The sequence below is a fragment of the Thalassophryne amazonica genome, chromosome 15 (genome assembly GCF_902500255.1).
Source record: "Thalassophryne amazonica chromosome 15, fThaAma1.1, whole genome shotgun sequence".
Lineage (NCBI taxonomy): Eukaryota > Metazoa > Chordata > Actinopteri > Batrachoidiformes > Batrachoididae > Thalassophryne > Thalassophryne amazonica.
The window spans coordinates 29,060,626-29,087,395 of record NC_047117.1 but is presented as its reverse complement, the minus strand read 5'-3'; the positions used below and the strand labels follow the sequence as shown (position 1 = coordinate 29,087,395).

The following is a 26,770-nucleotide window of genomic DNA, read 5'->3' as shown; positions in this document are numbered from 1 at the left end:
TGTTTCATTTGCTGTGCTATTAAATCTAACACATTTCTACTGTTGTTTTTATTAACATGTACTTATTTATTTATTTTGTTTAAGTTTAGTTCATGTATTCAGTACTTTTTCATCAAAATTGTGGAACTTAAAATCTATTCAATTATATTATGTGTAACTTTGTTGCCACAATTTTTTGGAGTAACAATTGGTCAAAATGTTTACAGTGTACAAGAGCACCCTAGGCCGAAGGTCGATTTTGCGATCGTATCATCTGATGTGAGGTTGCATGTTCTGGACACGTGGGTGAAGAGAGGAGAAGCGCTATCAACTGATTACCATCTGGTAGTGAGTTGGATCAGATGGTGGGGGAGAACTTTGAACAGACCTGGTAACCCCAAAGTGGGTGGGGGGGGGGGGGGACTGGGAACATCTGCAGGAGTCCACTGTCCAAGAGATCTTCAACTCACAACTCTGATGGAGCTTTTCTAGCATCCCTGTGGAGGTTGAACCAGAATAGGCAATGTTCATAGCTTCCATTGCTGAAGCTGCAGCAGGGAGCTGTGGTCTGAAGGTCTTAGGTGCCTCAAGGGTGGCAACCCTCGAACATCATGGTGGACATCAGTGGTCAGGGAAGCCGTCCGAATGAAAGAGTCTTTCCAGGATATGTTATGCCTGAGGCAGTTGCAAGGTACCGACAGGCCCGAAGGGTGGCAGTCTCTGTTGTGAGGGAGGCAAAGGAGCAAGTTTAGGAGTATTCATGGAGATGGACTTTCAGTCAGCACCAAGGTGCTTCTGGCAGACTGTGAGGCACCTCAGGAGAGGAAAATGAAGAACCATCCAAGCTGTCTACAGTAAGGATGGGACTCTGTTGACCTCAACTGAGCAACTCCTGCCACAGAATGAAGCACCCTCTATAGTAGGGGCAGAGCAGAAAGCTGATGGGGGATCATCATCAATTTCCCTGGTGAAAGTCACTGAGATAGTCAAACAACTCCACAGTGGCAAAGCCCCGGGGGTTGATGAGATCTGTCCAGAAAGGCTGAAGGCTCTGGGTGTGGAGGGACTGTCTTGGATGGGATGTCTTTTCAACATTGCTCTGAGGTCTGGGACAGTGCCTAAGGAGTGGCAAACTGGGGTGGTGCTCCCCATATTTTAAAAAGGGGACAAGAGAGCAAACCCTGCCAATGACAGGGGCATCACACTACTCAGTCTCCCTGATAAAGTCTACTCCAGTGTGCTGAAAAGGAGGGTTCGGCCGATAGTCAAACCTCGGGTTGAAGGGGAACAATGCAAGTTCTGTCCTGGTCGTGGAACAATCGACCAGCTCTTCACTCTCACAAGGATTCTGGAGAGGGCCTGGGAGTATGCCCATCCAGTCTACATGTGTTTTGTGGACTTGGAGAAGGCATATGATCGGGTACCCTGGGAGATGCTGTGGGAGTTGCTGCAGGAGTATAAAATGAAGAGATCCCTTCTCAGGGCCATTCATTCTCAGTATTCACAAAGCGAGAGCTGTGTTCGGGTTTTCGGCAGTAAGTCAGACTTGTTTCCGATGGGGGTTGGCCTCCACCAGGGCTGCGCCTTGTCACCAATCCTGTCTTTGATATTCATGGACAGGATATTGAGGTGTAGTCGGGGGGAGGAAGGTTTTCAGTTTGGTGGGGTTAGGTTCTCATCACTGCTCTTTGCAGATGATGTGATCCTGTTGGTTTCATTGGCCTGTGACCGCCAACAATCACTGGGTCGGTTTGCAGCCAAGTGTGAAGCAGCCGGGATGAAAATCAACACCTCTAAATAGGAGGCTATGGTTCTCAGCAGGAAACCGATGGATTGCCTACTTCAGGTTGGGAATGTGTTCTTGCCCCAAGTGAAGGAGTTCAAGTACCTCAGGTCTTGTTCACGAGTGAGGGGACAATGAAGCGTGACATTGGACGGAGAATCGGCATGGCAGGGACTATATTGCATTCTCTCTACTGCACTGATGTGACAAAAAGAGAGCTGAGCCAAAAGGGGAAGCTCTCGATCTACTGGTCAATTTTCGTTCCTACTCTTACCTATGGTCATGAAGGTTGGGTCATGACTGAAAGAAGTAGATCGCTGGTACAAGCAACTGAAATAGGTTTCCTCAGCAGGATGGCTGGTATCTCCCTTAGAGATAGGGTGAGAAGCTTGGTCTTCTGTGAGGGGCTCGGAGTAGAGCCGCTGCTCCCTTGCATTGAAAGGTCCCAGCTGTGTTGTGTGTGTGTCTGTCAGTCATGTCTTTGCTTTATGTTTGTGTGTTTGTATTTGGTCTTTTTCTGTGTCTATGCTTATGTGGTATCTTCTGCCCGCGTCCCTTTTTGTATTCAGTGTCTGTCCTCCCTTGTCAGTCATCCTTGTGGGTCCCCCTTGTGGTTTGTCCTTTGGCTATGTCCTGGGTCTGTCTGTCCTGTGTTTTTGTCTTCAGTCCTCTGTCTTTGTTGTCCTTGGGTTCCCCCTGTCTAGAGTTTATCTTGTATTTGCATTTCTGGTCATTACATTTCTTATGTTTCTTAGGTTTTTCATGTTACACTCTGTTCAGTTTTGAGTTTCATGCGTGTTTATGACCTGAGCTCAAACACGGTGGTGCAGGCAATAGAATGCAGGTACTCTGGCTATGTGTGTAGGCTAACACTTACCGCTATGACCTCTCCCATTTGTCTTGTCTTCCCTTCTCCACTGGGAACCAAAAAAACCCAGCAGTTTTCACGGCTGCTTCAGTGATTGCAGCCAAAAACAAAACAATACACCATTTTTCCATTAGAAGTGATGCTGTCTGTGGGGAAAGACTAATCTCCAGGTGGATGTGGGCATGTCAGCACAAACCATTAGGTGTATGGAGATTTCAGCGGAAACCATTTAAGCCAGCACATTTTCAACCAGTATGTCTTAAACCGGAACGTGTGCTAGGTGGTGGTGCATATGCTTTTAAGTTTACTGAGCAGGGCCAAATGGTTTGTGCTGAAACTCCCACACTCCACCCGGGGATTAGTCTCTCCCGTGTTAGTGCAGGCTGTCCTCAGATGTGGTCAAATCCTGCGATATCACGCAGGGGTTCAAACAGGACTGCGCTGCCCTATTAAGTTTTATTTCCTCTTACCTTCTGATGTCTGTTTAGTTTTTAGTTTTTTTTTATCACATGTCTCTTTTGTTCCTGTCCTCCCTGATTTCATGCACCTGTTGTTCATTAGTTCATTTTGCTTTTAAGCCACACCTTTTTCCCGTGTTTGGTTTACTGTTTGTTTAATGTTGGTCTCACCTGCTGTTGCTCATTGTAAGTACCTCGCGTTTATGTCTCCCACTGTTTGTTCATCCGTTGTTAGTTTTGCTTATCCCTTTGTTCTTCCTGTTGGACACCACCCTGTATTTTTATTTGGACTTTGTTGTATTCCTATCCTGGCACATTGCTGGATTGTTTGTTCACAAGTGGATTATTAAATCACTGTGGTTTTGCAACTAACTTCTTGTCTCTGTGCTGCCTGCATATTGGGGTTCCATTTGACCTTGCTAAACGTACCACAGCTGAGGTGGTTCGGGCGTCTGGTAAAGATGCCCCCTGGGTGCTTCCCTAGGAAGGTGTTCCAGGCACGTCCATCTGAGAGGAATGCTGGGGGACCGAGGACTAGGTAGAGAGATTATACTGCCACACTAGCCTGGGAATGCTTCGGTATCCCCCAGGCAGAGGTGGTTAATGTGGCCTGGGAAAGGGAAGTTTGAGGTCCCCTGCTGGAGCTGTTGCCCCCGTGACCCGATCGGATAAGTGGTGGAAGATGATAGATGGATAAGACAGATAGACAGATGAAAGACAGACAGAAAAACAAATAATATTGCCACCAAGTTTGAAGGAAATCTGTCCAGGTATTTTAGAGTTATCTTGTCCACACCACACACACACACCACACACACACACACACACACACACACACACACCCACACACACACACACACCACACACACACACACACACACACACACACACACGTGCCAGTGAAAACAATACCCTGCTATCAAAACAAAAGTTGATGCCCTATATTCCCAACTGCTTCTGAGGTTTATCATTTTTAATGTCACACCTGCTTCAGAAAGAGGTTATGCTTTTGCAAACACCGGTTAATTGAGGTTAATGGTGAATGAGGTTAATGGTGAATGGGGTGGGGGGCATTCACCATCCTTCCCCCTTCTCTGTCTCATTCCTTGTTGATTCTTTCCTGCACATTTTAACTGGTTGGATTGTTGGCCGGTCTGAACACTGCCGCCTGTCTTTAACAGTCTCTCTTGCTTTTTTATTTTTATTTTTTTTTTAGCCATCCTGAGACACAGTGACCCACTTCCAGTTCCTTCCTCTCCCTCAGTAGAGAATTGTGTGCAAATGTTTAAGGTTTTTGTTTTTGCTGCCGTCTTACTCTCCAGAGGCCATCTGTCCTTCCTTCTCTCTTGCTCTCGCTCCTCCTTTATCTCTCTCTCTCTCTCTCTGCGTTCTGTGTGGGAGTGGGAGTGGATAGGGATCTCTGCCACAAGTCATTACCAGGGGACCTCTGGCACTCAGCTGTACCCCTCCTCTGCATGCAAGGAATGTCAGCTAAACGCACGCCAGCCTTAATGAAAGAAGACCCTCATTTCACATGCAGACGGGAGAACTTTATCAAACTTTTGATCGACAGCGGGGTTAACAACGAGCACCAACTTCCAAAAAAATGAGGATTTTCCCGAGTTTTTACAAGTCCATCCAGAGAAAATTGATGGTCAGGAGGTTTTTATGAGAGCTTTCTGTTTTTTAGGTGTGCACAGCTGCACTTTGCGGTGATGGAAATATTCACTGGCACGCAGAGTTCTGGCCGTATGACACACCGTCATTAAATGTGCACGCACGCCATGAGGCCTCCTGTGTTAGGCTGTTACCTGCTCTATGCAAAACAAAATACCAACGCTAATTTTCTTCCGTTCTGTATTTTTTTCACTGTTGTTTCTTTTACCCCTCCTTCCCATCCTGCCGCCTCCTCCCTCTTGTTTTTCCCCCTCGATCCCTCTGCTTTTCTCGATGGCTTGGTCTGGCAGGGCCGCGGGTTCAAAGACGTGCAAGCACCAGAATGTAGGTCAGCCATCGGTGCTGAGTTACCGATTAGAAACTGTGCTTCGCTTCTATTCCAGGGTAGCGCTGCAGCAACTTTACTGTTAAACGCCCCTCTGCTCAGAAAAACCTGCACTTCGCTCCGCTTTCCTCCCTGTAAAAAAAGACGGGGCGAGAGCATGAGCGCTTTTGTTTGCAGTGAGCTCTTATGATTCCTGCATGGCTTTGTTCAATTTTAATGCAAACAAGAGCTTTTTGTGAGTCATCACTGATGATTTATCTCGCTGCATGAATGTACCGGAATAAAAGCGTGGGTCTTTTTTTTTTTTTGGTTCCTTTTTTGGTTCCTGGATTCAGCAAAACTGATCAGATTCAAAATACAGTATGTGTTGATAGGTCATTCACCAGAAGTGCTTCGGGTGTCGACATCAACCTTTTGTCCAGCATTCGAATAGTCAGTATGTTCAGCACAACCAGTACTGTATTATGTACTAGAAGTAAAGGAGCGAGTTGTTGGGACTCAATTCATAAATACTACACTGTTGCCATCTTGTCTGTACTTTGACCCGGATATTTACAGATGACACACATGCACGTACCCATGTATGCTGCAAAAATGTCTATGATGAAGTGGTATAGAGGCTTTGCATGTGACGTGCACGTGCCGGCCACATGCAGGGCGGTTGTAACGAGCAGCCGCCCGCTATTTGAAGGTCAAGTTGAGCCGGTCACAATCGTGTTGCCACAGTTACCCTTGAAAAAGTAAACCCCATAACCAATTACTGGTTACTCCTTGAACAAAGTAACTTTGTCACTTTACTATTAGTCAATTTTAAAGTAACTAAGTTAGATTACTAGTTACTTACTTTCAGTAGCTGCCGCACAACACTCAACCCACCTCAAAATTGTAATGATGAGCAAGATTTTCACTTATAGTCAACCATTTCTTGACTTCAATGAACATAATAGTTGTTTATAAAAAAAATACATATAAAGCCGTCTTCTTGACCTTCATATTTAACTGTTGACAGCACTGTAATGATAAAACTTGCAATTTCTAGACCTACATTGTTTATAAATGTAACTATTAAATTCTTTCTACCATTTTTTTAACATTTAAATTCTCTCTAAACATTTTAGTTGTTGAAATTAATATTATATAAGTAGTATTAGTAGTAATAGTAGCAAAAAAGGCTTCAAAAGTGGACCTTTAATCTAGGGGTCTTGTATGTGTGTGTGTGTGGGGGGGGGGGCTGCCCCATTTCATGCCCCCTTTCCATCTGGATTCGCCCCTGCTTTGGCATTTGAGCACGATAAATGGATAACGCTTATTTATGCAGAAAACATAACCAGATTGACAGGTAAGAAAGTTTTTTCAGAGTTTTTTACATCATGTCATCCTCAGAAAGAGAGTTTAGATGCATTTGGATGGAAAAAAGTGTTTTAACGCGTCGCAGATCAGCTGTTTTTAGCAAGGACACACAGAGCGACTCAGAGTTTTAAATAATGGGAAAAAAGCGTAAAATGTCTTTGTAAAGCTCAGTGCAGGTGCGCTGTCATCACTGCGCTATGAGACATGATGACTGTTTTTCAACTCGGAGCTGCTGCAACTCGCTGACAGTGGGCAATGTAGGCAATTGCGCTGAACCCCGACCCGCTCACCAACCAAGTTTAATGCTGTGATCAGTCCGCAATGAAATAGTAGTAATGCACAGTGACTTGGAGAAGTAATTTTAATCTGATTACTGATTTAGAAAGATTAACGCATTGGATTACTCATTACTGAAAAAAGTGGTCAGATTAGAGTACCAGCATCATTGCACACAGGGTAAGAAGCAAACAAAGTATCAAAAGTAAAAGTCAGAAAGACAGTTTGCAAATATAAATAAATACTGGTTTATTGGCTACTACTGTTCCTCTTATTCCCAACCTCTGTCTTCCTGTTACGCCTCCTCTCACTGAGTATATATTCAGCACTTGGGTGTAATTACCTATTGCTGCCTATGGGTACGCCACTAGTCAGGAGCCTGTGTGTGTCTTCAAACACTCAGAGGCCACTCCCCAAAAACACAGACAGAACAACACAAGTGAACATTTGTCACTTTTGTGTTCAGAAAGAGAGAAAAGCAATTAAAGAGTTAGAGGTGTTGTTTGACTGTTCACACTCCAGATCATCCCTCCCTCCACTGCAAGCTCAGCACCAGATATGAGCCAAACCCTGTACACTGCAGCTGTGGGCGCAAAATGCCAAACAGACAAAGTAGTGCACAAACATTTCAGCAATGCATGTGTTACATTCAAATATGACAAACCGGTAGGTTGTAGGTTATGTGATCTGCAATATTTGTCTGTCGCTCAGAATATTCTCTGCTGAACGCTGTGGATAAAGATCTGGATCTGTTACAGTGAAACATATAGTCAGGTCAGACAGTATTTTGGGCAGAGACCCTTTAAAAAATAATAACTATTGCCTGTGTACAACACAGTAGACTTGAAATGAGACCTATATAGGTTTATGCCAATCTCAAGCGGCCATTCAAGGAACTGCAATATCTGGCACTTCTATATGGCTTCATTTTTCATCACTGGGGGTTGGGGGCTTGTTATTTACAGGAGGATATTTGTTGTTGTTCTATGAATTTGTGAGGTTTGCCAGCTGCTATTGTCACGGATGTGGTCGTCAAGTAACCTCCCGTTCACACATCCCTGCTGTTTGAGTTTTTGTGGCACCGTCGACACACATCTATCAGATTTTTGGCAACATAATGAATAAAATGAGGCTGAAAATAAAAGATGTGTCGTCTTCTCAACAACATGGCTGAATGCAGAAGCCCCATGTGATGATGTTTTAACACTGTTCACGAGGACATATTACACATCAACGTTCAACCGACAAATTCTGAAAGCCTTTTTTAGTCTTGCAAACTGTAACTCTAACTGCATCAACAAACAAACTGCATCATCTGGCTGCTAAACACACTGTATTAAAACATGCTAATCTTTGACCGCAAAGAGCAAAAATGTAGTTAAGTGAGTGAGTGAGACGTAGTCACTTACTCCCCAGAGCAAGCTAGGCTGATGCCTTCTGGACAACGGCTGCTGAATTTTCACATCTGTTAAAGAAAATCTGTTGTGGGTATGCTTGTCTGTGCACTTAGGTGTTATTTTGTGCTGTATTCTGTTAATATTGTTATTTTCTGTATATGTTCAATTATTACCGTTCTTTCTCTTTTAGTGTTTTTCTTGTATAGACACCTTTACAGTGTTAAATTTCGCACATAATCATGTTCTCGCTGGGGAGGCCGAGATTTCGTTGTCAGTGTAAACAAGCGTTTGTGGCAACTTCTTTGCAACATTGCATCGTTATGGAGGTGAGTCCAACCAAAATATGTATTTAGGTGTTTAACTAAGATAATCATGAGTCTTTAATGTGAGTTTTATTTAAAAAAAAAAAAAAAAGGTGTGTTGCTGTTAGGGTTGCGTGTCAGGAACTGTTTTTTTCGGGTATCCTTAAGAAATTATTCGATCCATCAACATCAATAGCCTTTTTGCTTAACGATTCCCTTATCAGTGCTTCAGAGTGGCTGTTGTGAAAGTGTCGCGACACGGACCCACAACAGGGGGCGTTAATGAACGGACAATGGATAAGCCAAAAGTAACAATTTAATGTTGTGAATCGCACAACGACGTACAGACAATAACATACGGTGGACTGTCAATCATACACCAGGTGACGTGTGGGCAGGCTCCACGATAGAAGACGCCTGGCGAGAGAAGAGCCGGATCCCCACACAGCTTTCACCACCAACGGAGCTGAAGAACACCGGAGCCGCCAAGCCCTGCGCCCCAGGTGGCCATGTCTTCAGCAGTCAGACCCGGTACTGCTGGCAGAGAACAGAGACAGTCCTGATGAGTGTGAGTTCGCACAATCAGTAATCCCACAGTCAGTATTGTTAGGAGGGAGCACCTCCACCTCCAATCACACACTCGTGCCAGCTCCTGTCTAACCACTTATCTGGTTGCCGTGTGAAGCGAAAGCGTCGCTGATCACACTTTACGCCAATCCACAGATACGGAAACGCCACAGGAAACGGCTGCAAAGAAGTTCAGATTATACTCAATGTTTAAGTCAGTAGAGAAAATTACCTGAATGGTAGCTGATTTCTCGGCGGGGAGGTGGAGTTGCAGTCCGGCCTTATGGTGGTGGTGATGAGTAGTGGATGAGTGACAGCTGGTACGGATGATTGTGTGACAGCTGTCACCTCCTGGTTGCTCCGACGCCCTCTCGTGCTTGAAGCCCGCAACTTCAAGCAGGGCGCCATCTTGTGGTGGTGGGCCAGCAGTACCTCCTCTTCGGGCGGTCCACACAACAGTGGCTGTTGTTTTGTGGGGGGTGTTTGTCAGGAAAATGATCATTTCTCTACATTGGTTGCAGACCATTTCTGCAGCGCGGCTTTGCTTTGAACCTTGAACCAATGAAGCAGTGCTTCGATCTTCGATCTGCTGCTTCGTTGGTTCTTTGTTTTATTTTGCTTTATCTTAATTTTCACCGCTAAACCCTAAAGAGCATATGTCTATGAATAATATTACCTTTTTTATGTTAAAACTGACCTGTTATGGTATTCTGAAACAGTTGATAGATGTATTTTATAAATTAAGCCTCTGGGGTCCGAGGGCATTTTTTTTGGACAGTTTGGACCTGGCATAAATGTTTTATATTGCTGTTACAGCTCTCCCTGCATCCACAATCAAGTTTTGTATCTCTTTTTTTTTCAGGACAACCTGTGCTTTCAAAATATATATGCTTTTGTTGTGTTTTATAAGTGTAATAAGGTTTACAATCAAAAATAAGGAAGGAAAAGTAAAGCGGAAAATAATTTCCCACACACATTTATTCAAAACACAGCAAACTATAATAAACAACTGTTTTGACACTTTATAAGGTAATTTGAGGTCTTGTTTGAAGACTGTACAACAAAAAGGTACAAACAATAAACACAAATGCACATTTTGAACAATATATACAAAATGGTCTATGTGTTTTTTTTTTTGTCTTCATGGTAAAAGCAACAGAGTTTTCCAGTAACATTCACATGCAAACTAGTGGAGCAATCCTGATAGTTACACACTCTTGTTTGAGCACGTCAGATTGTCATCAGAGGCTCTCCGTCTGCTCCTGCTTTCAGTGATCGCTGTGTGTAATGGTGCAGGGCACATTTGGAGCCCAATAGGATGTGCTCATTGGAGCACCCAGGGTGCTATTCAAACAGGCCAACTAGTAACATATCACTCCTGAAAACGATCTTTGGCTTTTCACGTGAGGTGAATCTGCCCTACGATTGGATTTTGGGAAAAACCATTGTAACAGTGAACCCAATTCCGATTGGATACTCACATTGCGCATGTCATCACACAGCTTCTACGAGGAGTACAAAGATGGCGTTGGCTGGTTCGAACGTTCGCTGATTTAACTTTTCAGCAAAAAAAAAAGAGTAAGTTTCTATCTCATATCACTAAAGTATTTCTAATTTAGTAAAGCTTGGTCTTAGCGTCGTATATGATGGCGTCGGCCCAGAGGGTAAAACGGGACCAATGCTAACACATTAGATGTCTATATTTTCAAAGTTAAATTAGCATTAAGATGAGTCATTATCAAGCCTCCCTCCCAGCGCGCAAGGATTCTGGGATACTTTAAACCGTGAATAGGTTCATTTATACTTGTCTGATCTGGGTCTCCCCGTGTTCCACCCCTGCATACTCACCTGTCTGTCTTGTTATGTCTTCCTGTTGCACTCCTTCTGGTGTTTGAGTCCCACTTTGCTCTTCATTAGTCTTCATTAGTTCTTATAATCTTTTCTGATCACCTCCTGCTGTCATTACGTTAGTTTTCTCACTCTGGCACCTTATTTACTCTGAGTTTTGTTGGTGTTATTACTTCCCTTATTGCTGTTTGTAAAATTATGTTTATTATGTTCTACTCACATGCAGTTGTCTGTTTAGTTTCTGTTCACCTTTTGTATATTGTCACTTGACCTTTGACTTTTCATACACCAGTCCCCATTCTGTTCAGTAGGTTCCTCTACATGCTCTTCCTCCATCCCCTAATTAGACACATCTGTTGCTTATTAGTGGTTTGTATTTAAGTCCTCACCTGTAGATTCACTGGGTTGTGAGTATTGTTTGCCAGTTGCTTTATTGATCTCTGTTTCTCAGTTAAATTATGTTTTGCTCCAGAATTCTCTGTGTTTGGACTCAGTTCTCTCTGCCCTGTTATTGTCACCGTTTGGATGGTTTAGTACTTTGAGACTTGTGTGGATAATAAATCACCTCAACTTTTTGCACCTACCTCCTGTGTTTGGCTGCTTGCATTATTGGGGGTCTCAATTTTGACTGTGTTTGAACATACATACATAACAAAAACTCTCTTAATAGTGCAGCAGATAACTGAAACAATCCTTTAAATGGTGATTCAAGCATCAAATTTGGCACAAATACTCCTGAGCGTTACTCTTTAAAAAAAAAAAAAAAAAACGACTGGCCACTTGAATTTTCAATAGGCAGTCAGGTTGGGGTCAACTGAAGAATTGCGCCGGTGTCAAAATTTAAAATGCTCCAATCAAATTGAGACCCACACACATTATTTATCTGATGATAAAGATTCCAGAAAGGTTATAGTTTGGACTATCTATGACTGAAAGTTATGTTATCCCATAAACAGCAAAAATGGTAACAAAGGTCAATTTCAGTTTGTACAGGGGTCAAAAAAAGTTGCTCCAATTTGTTAAAAAAATGATGCGTATTATTGGTTGCGCTAATACTAGGATTAATAAATGGAACAGGTTTGAATGTACTGAATGTTTGGTCTCCAAAGTAAAGGTCAAACAAGGTCAACGTCCATTGGATTCTATGACATGTGACATATGTTACCCCGTAACATGACAACTAAGCATGACACATGGTCCAAACTATTCCTTTTTAAAACCCTGTTAACTAATAATTTGCATCACTTTTTCCCAAAATTGAAGCAACTTTAACTTTTGAACCTTGTACAAACTGACCTTTGTCACCGTTCTTGCTGATTTACCTCATAACTCCATAAAATTCAGCCACAGATTGTCCAAACTATACCTTTTTTGGAATCTTTATGCTCAGGCAAATAATGTGGTATAGTTTCAATATGATTGGAGCATTGTGGACAGTCTAAGGCACACCTGTGCACTAATCATGGTGTCTAATCAGCATCTTGGTATGGCACACCTGTGAGGTGGGATGGATTATCTCAGCAAAGGAGAAGTGCTCACTATCACAGATTTAGACTGGTTTGTGAACAATATTTGAGGGAAATGGTGATATTGTGTATGTGGAAAAAGTTTTAGATCTTTGAGTTCATCTCATACAAAATGGGAGCAAAACCAAAAGTGTTGCGTTTATATTTTTGTTGAGTGTATTTACATTACAGGTTGTAATTAGAAAAAATATCGCAATGCTAAAATACCCTCGGTCGTATGAGCATAAAAATAGGAAACAAAAAATAGGAAACTTTTGACCTCTGAAAATAGGTCAAGGTTAGCCATCTTTGAACTTGTTCAAGGTCTGTGTCCCAAGAATGTTCCCTGTGAATTTGAAGACTCTGGCAGTAAGAAGACTAGACTTATGCTGAGCACAGACAGATGGACAGAAGGCCTTCACAACACTCGATGGCCATATTTTGTCCTTGAGTAAAAATGGGGGAAAACACAACTGGGGCAAATGCATTTGCATGGGAGTGTATAAAACACTCAACAGTAGTGCTGTGTCTTCTGAAGCCTTATTTACTTTCTTGTGCTATTGGTCTCAGGCTGCAGACATTACAATCATTGGTGATATCTTATTATGTCCACCAATCATCTGCATTCTTTTATTTATTTATTTGTATGTCTGTCTGTTAGCAGGATTAGGTCAAAAACTACTTCACGGATTTTGAGAAGATTTTCACCACAGATAGATATTAGGGCATGGAAGGACTCCACTGTATTTTGGAGGTGATCTGGATCCAGATTGGTCAATCAATCAATCAATCAATTTTTTATATAGCGCCAAATCACAACAAACAGCTGCCCCAAGGCGCTTTATATTGTAAGGCAAGGCCATACAATAATTATGTAAAACCCCAACGGTCAAAACGACCCCCTGTGAGCAAGCACTTGGCTACAGTGGGAAGGAAAAACTCCCTTTTAACAGGAAGAAACCTCCAGCAGAACCAGGCTCAGGGAGGGCAGTCTTCTGCTGGGACTGGTTGGGGCTGAGGGAGAGAACCAGGAAAAAGACATGCTGTGGAGGGGAGCAGAGATCGATCACTAATGATTAAATGCAGAGTGGTGCATACAGAGCAAAAAGAGAAAGAAACAGTGCATCATGGGAACCCCCCAGCAGTCTACGTCTATAGCAGCATAACTAAGGGATGGTTCAGGGTCACCTGATCCAGCCCTAACTATAAGCTTTAGCAAAAAGGAAAGTTTTAAGCCTAATCTTAAAAGTAGAGAGGGTGTCTGTCTCCCTGATCTGAATTGGGAGCTGGTTCCACAGGAGAGGAGCCTGAAAGCTGAAGGCTCTGCCTCCCATTCTACTCTTACAAACCCTAGGAACTACAAGTAAGCCTGCAGTCTGAGAGCGAAGCGCTCTATTGGGGTGATATGGTACTACGAGGTCCCTAAGATAAGATGGGACCTGATTATTCAAAACCTTATAAGTAAGAAGAAGAATTTTAAATTCTATTCTAGAATTAAAAGGAAGCCAATGAAGAGAGGCCAATATGGGTGAGATATGCTCTCTCCTTCTAGTCCCCGTCAGTACTCTAGCTGCAGCATTTTGAATTAACTGAAGGCTTTTTAGGGAACTTTTAGGACAACCTGATAATAATGAATTACAATAGTCCAACCTAGAGGAAATAAATGCATGAATTAGTTTTTCAGCATCACTCTGAGACAAGACCTTTCTGATTATAGAGATATTGCGTAAATGCAAAAAAGCAGTCCTACATATTTGTTTAATATGCGCTTTGAATGACATATCCTGATCAAAAATGACTCCAAGATTTCTCACAGTATTACTAGAGGTCAGGGTAATGCCATCCAGAGTAAGGATCTGGTTAGACACCATGTTTCTAAGATTTGTGGGGCCAAGTACAATAACTTCAGTTTTATCTGAGTTTAAAAGCAGGAAATTAGAGGTCATCCATGTCTTTATGTCTGTAAGACAATCCTGCAGTTTAGCTAATTGGTGTGTGTCCTCTGGCTTCATGGATAGATAAAGCTGGGTATCATCTGCGTAACAATGAAAATTTAAGCAATACCGTCTAATAATACTGCCTAAGGGAAGCATGTATAAAGTGAATAAAATTGGTCCTAGCACAGAACCTTGTGGAACTCCATAATTAACTTTAGTCTGTGAAGAAGATTCCCCATTTACATGAACAAATTGTAATCTATTAGACAAATATGATTCAAACCACCGCAGCGCAGTGCCTTTAATACCTATGGCATGCTCTAATCTCTGTAATAAAATTTTATAGTCAACAGTATCAAAAGCAGCACTGAGGTCTAACAGAACAAGCACAGAGATGAGTCCACTGTCCGAGGCCATAAGAAGATCATTTGTAACCTTCACTAATGCTGTTTCTGTACTATGATGAATTCTAAAACCTGACTGAAACTCTTCAAATAGACCATTCCTCTGCAGATGATCAGTTAGCTGTTTTACAACTACCCTTTCAAGAATTTTTGAGAGAAAAGGAAGGTTGGAGATTGGCCTATAATTAGCTAAGATAGCTGGGTCAAGTGATGGCTTTTTAAGTAATGGTTTAATTACTGCCACCTTAAAAGCCTGTGGTACATAGCCAACTAACAAAGATAGATTGATCATATTTAAGATCGAAGCATTAAATAATGGTAGGGCTTCCTTGAGCAGCCTGGTAGGAATGGGGTCTAATAAACATGTTGATGGTTTGGATGAAGTAACTAATGAAAATAACTCAGACAGAACAATCGGAGAGAAAGAGTCTAACCAAATACTGGCATCACTGAAAGCAGCCAAAGATAACGATACGTCTTTGGGATGGTTATGAGTAATTTTTTCTCTAATAGTTAAAATTTTGTTAGCAAAGAAAGTCATGAAGTCATTACTAGTTAAAGTTAATGGAATACTCAGCTCAATAGAGCTCTGACTCTTTGTCAGCCTGGCTACAGTGCTGAAAAGAAACCTGGGGTTGTTCTTATTTTCTTCAATTAGTGATGAGTAGAAAGATGTCCTAGCTTTATGGAGGGCTTTTTTATAGAGCAACAGACTCTTTTTCCAGGCTAAGTGAAGATCTTCTAATTAGTGAGACGCCATTTCCTCTCCAACTTACGGGTTATCTGCTTTAAGCTACGAGTTTGTGAGTTATACCACAAACTCTTAAAGCCCAAAACAAATGAACCCTTCTTCAGAAATTATCGGTGGCTTGCAAACCAACACACAGCACTACCGCCACCAACTGTTAAGCGTGGAACTGAAATGAACTGAATGAATGGACTACGAGTTTGTGAGTTATACCACGGAGTCAGACACTTCTGATTTAAAGCTCTCTTTTTCAGAGGAGCTACAGCATCCAAAGTTGTTTTCAATGAGGATGTAAAACTATTGACGAGATACTCTATCTCCCTTACAGAGTTTAGGTAGCTACTCTGCACTGTGTTGGTATATGGCATTAGATAACATAAAGAAGGAATCATATCCTTAAACCTAGTTACAGCGCTTTCTGAAAGACTTCTAGTGTAATGAAACTTATTCCCCACTGCTGGGTAGTCCATCAGAGTAAATGTAAATGTTATTAAGAAATGATCAGACAGAAGGGAGTTTTCAGGGAATACTGTTAAGTCTTCTATTTCCATACCATAAGTCAGAACAAGATCTAAGATATGATTAAAGTGGTGGGTGGACTCATTTACTTTTGAGCAAAGCCAATAGAGTCTAATAATAGATTAAATGCAGTGTTGAGGCTGTCATTCTCAGCATCTGTGTGGATGTTAAAATCGCCCACTATAATTATCTTATCTGAGCTAAGCACTAAGTCAGACAAAAGGTCTGAAAATTCACAGAGAAACTCACAGTAACGACCAGGTGGACGATAGATAATAACAAATAAAACTGGTTTTTGGGACTTCCAATTTGGATGGACAAGACTAAGAGTCAAGCTTTCAAATGAATTAAAGCGCTGTCTGGGTTTTTGATTAATTAATAAGCTGGAATGGAAGATTGCTGCTAATCCTCCGCCCCGGCCCATGCTACGAGCATTCTGACAGTTAGTGTGACTCGGGGGTGTTGACTCATTTAAACTAACATATTGATCCTGCTGTAACCAGGTTTCTGTTAGGCAGAATAAATCAATATGTTGATCAATTATTATATCATTTACCAACAGGGACTTAGAAGAGAGAGACCTAATGTTTAATAGACCACATTTAACTGTTTTAGTCTGTGGTGCAGTTGAAGGTGCTATATTATTTTTTCTTTTTGAATTTTTATGCTTAAATAGATTTTTGCTGGTTATTGGTGGTCTGGGAGCAGGCACTGTCTCTACTGGGATGGGGTAATGAGGGGATGGCAGGGGGAGAGAAGCTGCAGAGAGGTGTGTAAGACTACAACTCTGCTTCCTGGTCCCAACCCTGGATAGTCACGGTTTGGAGGATTTAAGAAAATTGGCCAGATTTCTAGAAGTGAGAGCTGCTCCATCCAAAGTGGGATGGATGCCGTCTCTCCTAACAAGACCAGGTTTTCCCCAGAAGCTTTGCCAATTATCTATGAAGCCCACCTCATTTTTTTGGACACCACTCAGACAGCCAGCAATTCAAGGAGAACATGCGGCTAAACATGTCACTCCCGGTCCGATTGGGCAGGGGCCCAGAGAAAACTACAGAGTCCGACATTGTTTTTGCAAAGTTACACACCGATTTAATGTTAATTTTAGTGACCTCCGATTGGCGTAACCGGGTGTCATTACTGCCGACGTGAATTACAATCTTACCAAATTTACGCTTAGCCTTAGCCAGCAGTTTCAAATTTCCTTCAATGTCGCCTGCTCTGGCCCCCGGAAGACAATTGACTATGGTTGCTGGTGTCGCTAACTTCACATTTCTCAAAACAGAGTCGCCAATAACCAGAGTTTGATCCTCGGCGGGTGTGTCGTCGAGTGGGGAAAAACGGTTAGAGATGTGAACGGGTTGGCGGTGTACACGGGGCTTCTGTTTAGGGCTACGCTTCCTCCTCACAGTCACCCAGTCAGCCTGCTTTCCCGGCTGCTCTGGATCTGCCAGGGGGGAACTAACGGCGGCTAAGCTACCTTGGTCCGCACCGACTACAGGGGCCTGGCTAGCTGTAGAATTTTCCACGGTGCGGAGCCGAGTCTCCAATTCGCCCAGCCTGGCCTCCAAAGCTACGAATAAGCTACACTTATTACAAGTACCGTTACTGCTAAAGGAGGCCGAGGAATAACTAAACATTTCACACCCAGAGCAGAAAAGTGCGGGAGAGACAGGAGAAGCCGCCATGCTAAATCGGCTAAGAGCTACTAGCTACGCTAAGCTAGCGGATTCCTAAAAACACGCAAAGTGAATAATGTGTAAATAATTTAGAGGTGATTCAGCAGAAGGAGTGCTTTAGTTAAGGCACGTAAAGATTACACTGGGAAACAAATCGTAATCTAGATAACTAGATCAATCTAACTGCGCAGATTAAACAGCTAACAGATACAGAAAAACACCGCTGTGCTCCGGAACAGGAAGTGATACAATACCGCAGTGAGAGCCAACCACGTAGAAATCGCTGATTGCTCTTGTCATCTACTATTGTAACTGTAAATCTATTATTACCAACATCATTATTGTTATTATAGTGCAGGTAGCTCTGTGGGTTAAGGAGTTGGATTACCAACACATAAACCTGGGGCTCAACTTCTGTCCTTGTCCATGAACAACAGACAGGTCTTGGCTGGGGAAGTAATCAGCATCAGACTCGCGTCCCTTCCAGGGAGTCACAGACTCTTATCCACTTCATGCTTCAGAATTCAGGGATAAACACTGACACCGGTGGGCATCAGGACATACACAGGACTTGGTAGTAGTAGTATTCAACATGAAGGCAGAAGAGGGCAATGGCAGGCGGCCTACGTAAACGTTGCAGTTTATGGATGTGGAACCTGTATGTCTCACCCACAAAGTGCCACAGTGGATGACCAAGATCTAAGTGTGTGAGCGAGCTCCTGGCAAGTGATAGTTTTCCTGAAACAAATCCATGTCAATGGCCTTGCATCTTCACTCACTCTCTCCATGTCACCTTCTGACCTCTCCAGTCAAATAATCAAATGTGGGAGCTGTGGTAGATGACTCCAGGTCAAAAAGTGCTACAGAGGTAGCTGAAGAAGAAGCAAGTGAAGTGATTAATTTCCAATTTACCTAAAAACATTTGCATTATTTTGTTTATTGATGTATGTTCCCAATTAAACTGTAGCATGGTATAAGCAATACCATGTAGTCATCTCATACAAATGTTGTACTAACAATATTATCTATGAGTCAACCAGAGAACTCCACAAACACTTTGAAATGTTACTGCAAAAATAAAGTTTGACACTGAAAGGAAGATTTGCAGGCTGACTGCACAACTGTGTGGGTGGACAATCATGTTTTTTTATATCTGTGACATTTCGATGGATAGAGAGCGAGACAAGCCCACGGTCTGAGGTTTGATTCTGAGAGACATCAAAGGTTTCAGTTCAGGACTGAAATGAGTTTCAGGTTCAGAGGTTTTGTTATGTGGCACATCATCACAACACCTTGTCTTAAAATACTCAGCAATACCAGTAGGCATGGAGACTGCAAAGCCTACATCAGTCTGACATTTCACCCCAATGCCCTTGACCTTCACCACATTTATTGACCTCTGGCTGACCTTGCCAGGGCAGTTTTCAAACCTACCTAAATGTGTGCCACATTTGATCCAAATCAGATTAAAAATCAAGCTCCTTGACTTTGATCTTTGCCCAAATAAAATTTTTTAATGCCAATTTCATACCAAGTTTGGTAGAAATCAGGAAAACGAACTGGGAAGAGTCGGGCAACAAACAGATGTGCACCTTATCCTCAATCTAACCTAATCATTGGAGTCAGTAAACTTGACCCCAGTGATTGAGCTTTGGCAAATTTGAAATTGCTGGGCAATTCCAAACCCAGACTATATATTTGTGAAACATTTGGTGCAAAGTGAAGTGACCAACTTAAATTTTGGCCTTTGACTACAATGACCTTGAACCAAATGAATAATCTTTGGCAAATTACCCGGGCAATTCCAAATGACGCAGACATATGTATGCCAATTCTGGTGCAAATTCAAGCGAAAAACTTAAATTATGACCTCATTGACCTTGACTCCACTCATTGACATTTTGATAAATTTAGTATTGTTTGACCACAGTCCACCTTCATATGGATGGTGACACCTTCAAGGATGTCCACCATGTTTGGTGTGGTGTCGGGGGATGGTCTAGTGGTTAAGCGTTGGACTTGAGACCAGAGGGTCCTCGATTCAAATCCCAGCTTGAAAATCACTGAGGGGCCTTGGGCAAGGTCCTTAATCCCCTAGTTGCTCCCGGTGTGTAGTGAGCATCTTGTATGGCAGTACCCTCACATCGGGGTGAATGTGAGGCATTATTTGTAAAGCGCTTTGAGCGTCTGATGCAAATGCAAAAGCGTTATATAAATGCAGTCCATTTACCATTTAACCCTTATAATTTTGACCGTTGATCCAATGACCCTAACCTTGACCAAAACAAACCCTTTGAGGGCCATCCTGATGTTGACTGTCATCCACGTGTCAAGTCTGGTGGAAATCAGTTAAATGACCTGGGAGCAAACAGACAGATAAACCAAATTTTCACCTTTAACCACAATGACCTTGAAATTTGTTTAAAAAAAAAAAAAGTTTGGTTGAAATTGGCCCAAGTATCCTGGGGGATTATTGGAACCAACAAGCCCGTACACAAACGTATCAATGTGCTTACAGGCAGAGATAAATTAGCTTCTGCTCTACAAAAAGAAATGTGAAGCAGACAAAACAAAATAGAAAAAAAATCATATTTTGCATCATGCAATTATGCAATCCAGTTTATTCTTACTGTACAGTGTTGAAATGTCAGCAGTCTTATGCATGCGTAGTGTACAGTTGATGTCCAGACAGCATGTGTCATGCCTGTTGTGCACACACCTTCTTGCCCCACCTATTAAGAATATTTTTAAACAGTTAATTCTTTGGTTGGTACGTCACCACGCCTGACACACAGGATGCGTCTGAAAACACAGTGGGGGAGGGTTTGCTGATGGGAATCATCGTTTCTGTGACTAAGATGTTACGTCTGCGTCTATCCTGCAACTATGAGGTCTATTGCATCAACTTGATCAGATGACACTGAGGCGTGCACGCTTCCAGTTGCACGTTGCCACATACTGATGGTGGTGACATCTTATTGCCACACCAACCTCCACACTGGCTATTTCAAACTTTTCACAGTGATTTTAAATTTTTCACACGGCTTGCTTGCCAACAACCAAAAACAAAGTGCCCCGTCACCCCTACCATGTAACTTTACACATACGATGGCCCATGCACACGCAATCCTTGAAACTACAAAAAGCACAGACAGACATGCTGCGCAACATCTGGAAGTACTAAATGTGTTGAAACAAGACCGTTTAGCCATTCTCATTGGTTGAGAGGTGGTCACATGGCTGGTCATAAACCAATGATAAAGGCCAGCTCAAGGTTGGAAGATACCATGACAGCAGCTCTGCTGGTGGTAAGCTCCACCCATGTGCACTTTTCTCCAAGACATTTTCCACCACAGAACAGAGCTGTTCCAGGTCTGGACAGATCATAACAAATTAGAATATTTAAAGTCTGATAAATGTTTGAATGCCATGCAGGCCCGTGGGGCCATCATCTTTAGCCACTTTGACTTTGTGCTGTCTTATCGCCCTGGTTCCAAGAATGCAAAATCAGACTCATTTTCTCGATCATTCGATCCAGATAATCTCACCAATGAGCTAAAAACCATTCTGCCAGCTTTTATCCCTGTTCTCACCTGGAATATTGAAGTCAAAGTCAAGTCCCCACCTTCTGATTGTCCTCAGGGGAAACTGTTTGTGGTGGACTCATTAAGGGTGGAGGTTATTGCATGGGCTCATACCAACAAACCTTTGTGTGATCTGAGTATCAACAAAACATTGTTTGTAGCACAACAATGGTTTCATTGCCAGGTCTGTTAAAAGATGTCAGAGAATTTGTGAACACATGTCAGGTATATGCTATGTTTAAATCATCTAATTGGAACCTACAGGGTAAATTATCACCATGGTCTGTACCCAAGCAACCATGGACCCATATAGCCATAGATTTTGTCACCAGACTCCTGAATTCTTATGGCAACACAGTCACTGTGACTGTAGTGGACAGATTTTCTACGATTTCACATTTTATTCCTTTGCCAAAGCTTCTCTCAGCCAAAGAAACGGCAGAGGCAGCTAACACTTCTGTTTTCAGGTACCACGGTTTCCCTCTGGACATTGTGTCTGACTGGGACCTGCAATTTGTGTCCCAGTTCTGGTCAGTGTATTGCAGACTCCTGGGAGCTACTGTCAGCCTGTCCTCTGGCTATCACATCCAGTCAGTCAGAACGCATCAACCAGGAGTTTTAAGAGACTCCGCATAAGTCTCACATCCTGGTCGGAACATCTAATGTCAAGCTGAAACTCCCCAGGGCCATGTGCGTCCACCTTACGTTCCACATCAGTCATGTCAAGTCAGCGAAGTCCAGCACGCTGATGGTGCTCCTTTAGTTGGGTGGGGGACTTGTTTTTATATGTCTCTGTATAATACTCAACCTCGGATGCTGTGGTGTCGGACTTGGCCTTGGCTTCTGAGACTCAGAACTCAGACTTGGCCTTGGCCTCAGGGGAGGTGGACTCAACTACAACACTGCTACTACAAATTCTATTTAAGTATCAGAGGGGAGCTGGAGCCTATCCCAGCAGTCATTGGGTGAGAGGCAGGGTACACCATGGACGGGACACCAGTCTATCACAGGGCCACAGACAGACAGACAGACACAATGACACCTATGGTCAAATTAAAGTTTTCAGTTCACCTAACCTGCAAGTCTTTGCAAGTGGGAGAAAGCTGAAGCACCCGGAGGGACCCCAAGCTAACACTGGGAGGACATCCAAACGCCACACAGAAAGGACCAGGCAGGAAGCGATCCCATGACCTTCTTGCTATGAAGCAACAGTGTGAAACACTGTGCCAGAAAATGCACAGATTTTCATTAATAAAATAGAAATATGTTTGACAACTTTTTAGCTTTTTTTACTCTGATTAATAGCAAACATCAGTGTCATGTCTCCGTGTTTGTTGGCCAACTCCTTCAAAGTCCTTTTGCTGATTCTTACCACACTTGGTATGTCAGTAAGTGTTGACCCCCAAATTCCCCTTTGATAATTCACCTAGACAAAAATCAAGGTCAAGGAAATGTGGCACACACAGGTAGATTCCACAATTACCCTGGCAAGGTCAGCCAAAAGTCAGTCATTGGGTGAAGGTGAAGGTCAAGAGGGTCAAATGTTAAATTGACATACATAGCCATGGGCGCAATTTGGTGGGGGATAGGGGGACACCTTTTCAACCAGGGGGACAGAATATGGTATGCCCCCCCCACCTTCTGACATATATGTGTGTACTTAAAACATGCTATGCCAGTCTTATGTGCAAAACCATGTCAGAATAGTATCTTTGTTTCTGCAAGTTTGTATTTTTAGCAGCACTGACTTGTTTACAACACCTTTCTTTCGGAATTCAGAATTTTCTGGGACTGCATTTGCCCAGATTTGAAACCAAAAATAGTTGCCTCTAGGGACTAGTGTCTACACATAAGAATCAATGGACCATATGCTAATTTACAAAATTCTGAAAGTTAGAAAAGAAAATCAGAAAAGCTATCTGGGACCTCAGAAAGCCCATCTGCAGTTATTGCTTGATCTCCAAAATCAGTCTATGCAAGTGAAATTATGTTCAGTATGAGTGTTGTCATTAGTGCCACTTCGAAAATTAAATTCATGATAAGTAATTTATCCTAAACTTATGATCTGTTGTTTTTTTCAAACTTATGCATAACAAATCTTGAGAAAAAAAGTACAGCATGCGGTAGTTAATAATTATTAAGAGCCTGTTCTTTCATATTTCTGAATACATTTTACCACATTGCAGTTGTTTTTTTAATGAAAAGTCAACCTATCATTCTTTTTGAGTTCTACACATGTGGTGATACCTTACACCAGGATGTTAATAAAATCAGTGCTGGCTATTCTCAGAATAAAGTACTTATATCCACAGTTTCAAATTGCATAAATCAAATGGTGTCCACTTTATGGTCTTCTCAGAACATTAAAATTACTGTTCTGGATGTTCAGAATGCATCTGAGCTTATATAGAACCCGTTGGCTTCTGGGGGCCTAAAGCGGCCCCCAGACACCCGGCCAATGGACTTCGGCCCTGTGGGCCTCGCACTTTGTCCCCCCAATTTCTAGTTTTAAATTGCGCCCTTGTATATAGCTACTAGTACTGTCTTCATGCCCCTTGTAAACATCAACTAACTGAATATAAAGTGAGTAGAATATTCTAAATACACACCTGATGTCACAAGAAAATTTAGGACTGCCTCTCGGTATTGGAACCAATGGCATGAATTGGAATACTGTTAAAAATTTTCAGATAAGAAAAATATTCCCTGTAAAATTAACTCTGCAAAGTTACATCTCGCTTCTCAGATTGTCATTTACCAACATAGAGTTAACAGTGATTCTGCTATAATGACTGGTAAGATTGTTTTGTAGTGTCAAAATGTGAATGCTGCATAAGAACAGCAAAGTTACAGGAAAAATTGTGTGTCTCGACTTGAATTAAATTCAGGGGTCATTATAATCACCATGAAACACTTCTGTTATTGTGATTCCGGCACAGGAATTACATAAACATCCTTGGCAGGCTTTACATCCTCCTCACCAAAATGAAATTCCCCCACATCAAAGTAACCTAGTAACAAAAACCCAGAAGCATACACTGCGAATATCTGAAACTAACTGAATATGAAACCAGTAGAATATGGGGCTGGGTGTACATTAATCTACCTGAATGCATATTAAAAGTAATATAAACACAGGACATTTAGGCCCATATCTTGAGGGCCTATGGTGCAATGTCTACAATATGGTGGATGAAAGCCCTATAAATTCTGTTTGCAAACCCAGTTGTAACCAAGATGTATTTGTACTCATCTTTCCAATGGTAATGTTGCAGTCAGCCCAACTTTTCAATTCAAAATGGTTTGTTGGAGCAAAGAACTTTCTAGACTTTAGATCAAGTCAAGTTAGGTCTGCAGCCTCCAACACACCTGAGAACCGAATTGGGCCCTGGTGGCAACTAGTAGACACACCAACAGGTCCACCCTTATCTCTCAAAAGTAACCATCTATCTGCCGCAGCCAGGTGAAGCATGGCCATCCCATAGGTCTTCTCCAGCTACTGGGTCCCTCAACACTGAGGCACCTGCATTCTGGATCCTACTTAGAGAAAAGCGCCACATGGCCGAAACTTCGTAGCTAAGGTTCCTTCATAATGCAAGTGACAAGTCTCATTTGAGGTCTCCCTCAGTAACCTGCTAGTTTGATACAAAGTCATTCAAGCAGGACCCAAGGGAGCTTTTGAAGAAGAACTGGTTAGTTAAGACAGGTAGCAACCTGGACCCAAAAGACTGGACCTTCATTCTGCTCCAAAGATATTGGCATCACAAACCCCTCTGTCCAGTGACCTCATGAATACAGAAACTCTTCAGGCGCCTCCTGATCTGAAAGACTGAGGATCCAGAGACATGAATGTCTCTACAAGCTCAACACATTCATCACATACAGTCAAACATCTGATGTCTGAATCCAGGAAATCACTGAAAGTCTGAATCTTTGTCTTTAACCAAGACAAACACAAACCCAGATACTTTGAATCCTCACTCAGCATCTCAAGTGCTGCAATCAGAGTTTCTATTCATTGCTTCCAGTATTGGCTACAAAGTCAAGGTCAGCAGACCTTTTCTTGCCATCACAGTGAGACGAGCCATTTCATCTTTTCATTTTTACAGTATATTGACTTGACATGTTTAAAACTGGACACACTGACATGAGACAGTTCTACAACCACTGTTCCACTGTGATAGTCGGCCATCAAACATGACAAATGTCCATTCACTTTCTTTATATGGCTTAGAGAGTTGATCAAAAACATGTTTTCTGAGGTAATTTTACCAGGTAATTTCTGCAAAATGATGGCAGACTATTAATTGATCAATCTAGGCTTCAGATCTTACAGGTTACATGCTTGTTGTGGAGATATTGTGACTGTGGGGTTTTAAACTACAACCCCTGGCAAAAATTATGGAATCACCGGCCTCGGAGGATGTTCATTCAGTTGTTTAATTTTGTAGAAAAAAAGCAGATCACAGACATGACACAAAACTAAAGTCATTTCAAATGGCAACTTTCTGGCTTTAAGAAACACTATAAGAAATCAGGAAAAAAAAATTGTGGCAGTCAGTAACGGTTACTTTTCTAGACCAAGCAGAGGGAAAAAAATATGGAATCACTCAATTCTGAGGAAAAAATTATGGAATCATGAAAAACAAAAGAACGCTCCAACACATCACTAGTATTTTGTTGCACCACCTCTGGCTTTTATAACAGCTTGCAGTCTCTGAGGCATGGACTTAATGAGTGACAAACAGTACTCTTCATCAATCTGGCTCCAACTTTCTCTGATTGCTGTTGCCAGATCAGCTTTGCAGGTTGGAGCTTTGTCATGGACCATTTTCTTCAACTTCCACCAAAGATTTTCAATTGGATTAAGATCCGGACTATTTGCAGGCCATTGGAACGGCACCAAACAAAATTTCCAGCATCATCACCTTGCCCAATGCAGATTCAAGATTCATCGCTGAATATGACTTTCATCCAGTCATCCACAGTCCACGATTGCTTTTCCTTAGCCCATTGTAACCTTGTTTTTGTCTGTTTAGGTGTTAATGATGGCTTTCATTTAGCTTTTCTGTATGTAAATCCTATTTCCTTTTAGGCGGTTTCTTACAGTTCGGTCACAGACGTTGACTCCAGTTTCCTCCCATTCGTTCCTCATTTGTTTTGTTGTGCATTTTCAATTTTTGAGACATATTGCTTTAAGTTTTCTGTCTTGACGCTTTGATGTCTTCCTTGGTCTACCAGTATGTTTGCCTTTAACAACCTTCCCATGTTGTTTGTATTTGGTCCAGAGTTTACACACAGCTGACTGTGAACAACCAACATCTTTTGCAACATTGCATGATGATTTACCCTCTTTTAAGAGTTTGATAATCCTCTCCTTTGTTTCAATTGACATCGCTCGTGTTGGAGCCATGATTCATGTCAGTCAACTTGGTGCAACAGCTCTCCAAGGTGTGATCACTCCTTTTTAGATACAGACTAACGAGCAGATCTGATTTGATGCAGGTGTTAGTTTTGGGGATGGAAATTTACAGGGTGATTCCAAAATTTATTCCTCAGAATTG

General features: G+C 42.2%; 2 long non-coding RNA genes across 2 annotated transcripts; one reads left to right on the top strand and one right to left on the bottom strand.

Moving 5' to 3' along the window:
• Window positions 1–653: 653 nt before the first annotated feature.
• LOC117526470 lies at window positions 654–21,510 on the top strand. Its single transcript, XR_004565298.1, has 4 exons — window positions 654–733; window positions 15,937–15,939; window positions 18,877–18,884; window positions 21,501–21,510. It is a non-coding gene; the product is annotated as an uncharacterized LOC117526470 (long non-coding RNA).
• On the bottom strand, window positions 21,244–26,184 carry LOC117526471. The gene is made up of 3 exons (XR_004565299.1): window positions 26,175–26,184; window positions 25,980–25,984; window positions 21,244–21,328 (listed from the first exon to the last, which is right to left on the bottom strand). It is a non-coding gene; the product is annotated as an uncharacterized LOC117526471 (long non-coding RNA).
• Between the last annotated feature and the right edge of the window lie 586 nt (window positions 26,185–26,770).